Genomic DNA, 5,319 nt, shown 5'->3' with positions numbered 1-5,319 from the left:
GAGTCTGGGACACTTTGGATATGATAAGCTTTTCTTGCAATTTCTCCAGTGCTTTGTTGGGGAAGTTGCATAGAATGGTCCGCGAATGGCTTCAATTATTGACTTCTTCATCTTTTAGCTTATTCAGTGCTTTGTAGAATAGCTAAGATTCCTCCGGTGTTGCGTTTATCGCGTGACCGTTGTCGAAGTCTTGAATCAGAACCGTTGTTGAAAATTGGGGAAATAGTTTATACTCATATACTCTATTGGAGTGTTCAGGGAATAGTTTAACCTCATATACCCGTTGGGAGGTAGTCAGGTTATTCTTAAGAATATTTTGAGTAATATTCTCCAGAAACTTCCTGTTGAGGCTAGGGAAACAATTTAGACTCGTGTAACTATTGGAGTAATATGGTTTATCGGAGTGTTCGGGAAATAGTTTAACCTCATATACCCGTTAGGAGGTAACCAGGTTATTCTTAAGAATATTTTGAGTAATATTCTCCAGAAACTTCCTGTTGAGATTACTATTGGAGTATTCAGGTTATTCTTAAGAATATTCTGAGTGATATTCTCCAGAAACTTCCTGTTGAGATTAGGGAAACAGTTTAGACTCGTGTACCTATTGGAGTATTCAGGTTATTCTTAAGAATATTCTGAGTGATATTCTCCAGAAACTTCCTGTTGAGATTAGGGAAACAGTTTAGACTCGTGTACCTATTGGAATCTCCTGGTCTCTTGTTTGTTGGTAGAGATGAACCCAGAATCGGAGAGGAAGAATTTTATATTCTATCTCCTGGTCTCTTGTTTGTTGGTAGAGATGAACCCAGAATCGGAGAGGAAGAATTTTATATTCTATCTCCTGGTCTCTTGTTTGTTGGTAGAGATAAACCCAGAATCGGAGAGGAAGAATTTTATATTCTATCTCCTGGTCTCTTGTTTGTTGGTAGAGATAAACCCAGAATCGGAGAGGAAGAATTTTATATTCTATCTCCTGATACAAAGGAAATTTGAAGTAGGATTTCTATTCAGAGAATCTGAATAAGGTTTGATCAATTGAGATTGGAAGCAATCCTAACTTTTATAGGTTTGATTGCGCAAATCGAAGGTGGACCTCTTGTTCATGGAAGGAATCAAGAGGGGATTTTGGCTTTGGTAATCTGAATAAGGTTTGATCAATTGAGATTGGAAGCAATCTTAACTTTTATAGTTTTGATTGCGCAAATCGAAGCTGGACCTCTCGTTCATGGAAGGAATCGAAAGGGGATTTTGGTTTTGGTCCTAACTGTAGTAAGGTTTGACCAAGTGGGAGTTCTGAGACGATCCTAACTGTTTAAAGGTTTGATCATTCAATTTGTGGACCTCTCGTTCATGGAACGAATCGAGAGGGGATTTTGGCTTTGGTCCTAACTGTTTAAAGGTTTGACCAAGATGGGAATTTGAGACGATCCTAACTGTTTAAAGGTTTGATCGTTCAATTTGTGGACCTCTCGTTCATGGAAGGAATCGAGAGGGGATTTTGGATTTGGTCCCAACTGTTTAAAGGTTTGACCAAAATGGAAATTTAAGACGATCCTAACTGTTTAAAGGTTTGATCGTTTAATTTGTGGACCTCTCGTTCATGGAACGAATCGAGAGGGGATTTTGGCTTCGGTCCTAACTGTTTAAAGGTTTGACCAAATGGGTTTTGTGAGGGAAGATTGATCTAACGAAGTGATCGAATCTCATCTCAGCAAAAGAGTGTTCGAAAATCATAATAGGAGCTTAGTATTTATCATTCTGTCCATAATAATCGGGTTATCCCTAAGAATATTATATTTAACATTCTTCCAGGAACTTCCCATTACATGAATTATCGACCCCCAGCTTTCTTTGTAAAACTGGGTATAACGAGGAGTACGTTAACCTCAGTCATATGTTCGGGTTATCCTTAAGAATATAGGATTCTCCAGGAACTTCCCGTTAAGGAAAGGAAATAGTTTAGACTCATATACCTTTTGGAGTATCGAGGAGCAGTTTATACTCGTATACTTTTCGGAGTGAGGGGAAACAGTTTATACTCGTGTACCCAATGGAGTTAGGGAAAACAGTTTAAACTCGTGTATCCGATGGAGTATTATGGTCGTCTTTACTCGACTTCTTTCGCCGTTATGACGCCGGAGTCAATTAAGGCTTGGATTTTGTTTTTGAGTCCAAAGCAAATTTCGGTGGGATGAAGAATCCTTCTGTGGTACGCACAGTAATTTGGATCCATAATCATTTTAGCACCATCCTGATCTTTAATAGGTGGTAGCTCGATTTTGTCATTAGCGAGGAGGTATTCCAATATGGCTGGAGCTTCATCCTCTTCGAATGAATATTCTTTTTGAAACTTCGGATCGAAAGTTGCGTTCCCAATGATGGCAGATGTCATTTGTTGGACTCTCTCAACTTTCTTTCTTTTAAGAAAGTGTTCAGCTTGTTCGCCACGAAATTTTAACTCCTTCCAAGTTGTGGACGGCTCAACCCCCAGAGCTTCCAAGACATCGATGGAGAGGTTATTGTGGCATGTTTGCAGGATGAACTCCTTCGTGATAGGATCTCTGCAATTCATTGCTTTGTTACGGAAACGTTTGACAAAGTTGTCAACTGACTCTCCGTCTTTTTGCTTCTCATCTAGAAGGGTTCCGATTGACACTTCGGCGTCATCATCAAAGAAGTTGCTGAGGAACAAACTTTCTATGTCATCCCAGCAATTGATACTCCCTGGCTTGAGCCGTCGATACCAATCGAAGGCGGGCCCACGAAGGGTGCCAACGAATGACCGGATCATTAAGGCCTCGTTTCCAGAGATTATGCCCAAATGAGACTTGAAATAAATCAAGTGTTGAATCGGCGAACTCTTCCCTTCAAACGGTGTGAAGTTAATCAGATTGAATTTGGTCGGGTATGGTATTGAATCCCATTCCCTCGGATAAGGACATGGAATACCCGTCTTCTTAACTTCTTGAGCCGTCATCAAAGCATTGATTTTGTCTTCAAGTTTTTGCATTTTCCCGTCATCGTCTTCATTTCTTTCTGAATGATGTCGAGTAAAGATAATTGGACCACCCCCAGTGAGAGGTGCTATTGAACCACCCCCAATATCGTTATTGGGAGGATCCGTTAAACCACCCCCAGCGTTATTGCCATTGGGAGGTGTATCAGCCATAATGACTTCATCCACCTCTGGATCACTGTCATCTACAACATTCCGAGTGTGGTGGCTGGATTCAAATCGCTGATTGGACTCAGGAGGTTGAGGCTGTTGAGTTAACAGTTCTCTCATTTGTTGGATAGCCAACTTCATTTCTGTCTTCACTTCAGCTCTAATTTCTTCACGTTGTTTGGCTAGAGCTTCCTGAAGTATTTGAGTGAACTGATCAGCAGTGATTGTGAATACTTCTCTGATTTGTCCTGTGCTAGACATTGTATCATCAGAAGCGATTGCAGAATAAGTGTCCGAGAATTCATCCTCCGAGGACATTCCTTCTTGCATTCTCTTGTAGTCTCTGCGTCTGATAGCTCCTAATTGGAGTCGAGACATCCTTTGAGCAATTCTTGGATTGACTTTTCCTTTCGGGGAAAAGTCGGGATTTGAGTCACTTGAATGCTGTTTAGACTTTCTTCTATCAGCCACGTTGATGGTGACTTCAGGGAATTCATCATTTTGGACAGCTGCTCTTCTTTTGCGGAAATGTCTCGGCTTAGGTTTCGATAATACAGAGACTTTTCGTGGGATGACTTCTCGTTTGAAACAGTCACATTCTGATAATGCTGTTTTAACGAGTCGCGCACAGGAACAACGAGAGTTTATCTCTCGAATAACTCTCTTTCGAAAATTATTCACAACTTCAACTTGATAATACGATTCATCGGTATGATTGCCAAAAAATCGTATCGTCTGTTGGTATGATCTCCCAGGTATGACGATATCATTTGGTGAATGCGTCTTCTTCTGGGGGTATAAAACCTTGTTGGCATTCTCAGGACAATTTATTTTTGTCTTTAAGCGATCCAAGGTTATGTCGGGAGTCGCACGTTTAGAACCACCCCCTTGTGGGTATGGAGTCTTAACGGGCTCCGAATGCTGATTTTGCATAAGTCCAGACTTTGGAATCCAAACTTGACGAAGTTTTGGTGATTCTTTGGTCACCATTTCCTTTCTCTTTTCTCGTCTTTGTTGTGAGAGAGCATGGGCATTAGCAGCTTTTGCACGACGTTTTTGTATACGTTCTTTGAGGGTCGAACGAGTCTTTTTGACAATAGTCCATTCATCCGTCGTTGTTTTAGCAGAGATACGAGTGATTGGTTGTTGAGACAACTGAACCACTCGATGTCTCCTCGACTCTAGGTCCGCGTGGTAACGAACCCCGTCGGTTTGTTCCAAGGCTTTAGCCATTTGGCGAGCACAGCGTTGGCGTTGTCTCTGACGAGCTCTTTTCGTCAATGCCGGCGGGCTTTGATTCGATGACTCTTTAACTAGATAAGAGCCATTGTGAGCAGAGGTATTGCGAGTGAAATTCTCAGCAACAATCAAGCGAGAATCTTCATTTTGTGCCTTCTTTGGCATGTAAGTCTTCCTCAATTGTGAGATCCTCTTGTACTTGCGAGATACTGAAGATCTTGAAGAGGATGATGAGAAATATTCCTCAAACTTGGTTTGGTCGAATTCGTATTCGACCATGGATTCAACTGGAATCTTGATCGGCTGCGACACGACGGTCTCGGCAGCGAGACCGTTGGCTCCCACTGTGGTCGCCAGCTTGTTTGCGTCAAAAGTTGGTTTCGTTGTGGAATTCATTATATCTTCGGTCGATTACAATAAATTCAAAGAAAACAGCCTTTTTATAAGACTCTTTTACACAACAAAAAGAAAATTACAACTCTTGAGAAAATAAACGCAGGATCGTTGTTTGGATCACTGCTTTCGTGGGATCTTTGCCTGTGCCGGGAGCGCTTTGACTCGTGGACCACCAAATCACAGATTCTGATTGAACCGTGAGGGGTTTATGATTCTGACTTCGTTTATCGAAGTGAGAAATTGAAACGATATCTTATCGATGTAAGATAGTCGTTCTTCTTGAAATCAAGTCAAAGCCTGATTATCAAGGATTGGCCGTAAGATCAGCACCTCTGCTCTCTCTCTGCTCTGGATTGCTCTGGATTGCTCTGAAGTACTCACAATGATCAGCCTCTGGAAAAATGGCCTTAGGAGGGTATTTATAACCTCCAAGAACAGTTGGCAGAAAACAGGTTCGCGAGACAGCTTTTGCTGTCTCGACGGGCGAGACAGTGTTTGCTGTCTCGGCCCGCGAGACA

The sequence above is a fragment of the Asparagus officinalis genome, chromosome 7 (assembly GCF_001876935.1).
Source record: "Asparagus officinalis chromosome 7, Aspof.V1, whole genome shotgun sequence".
In the NCBI taxonomy this organism is placed as follows: domain Eukaryota; kingdom Viridiplantae; phylum Streptophyta; class Magnoliopsida; order Asparagales; family Asparagaceae; genus Asparagus; species Asparagus officinalis.
Note: the sequence above shows the minus strand (reverse complement) of the source record.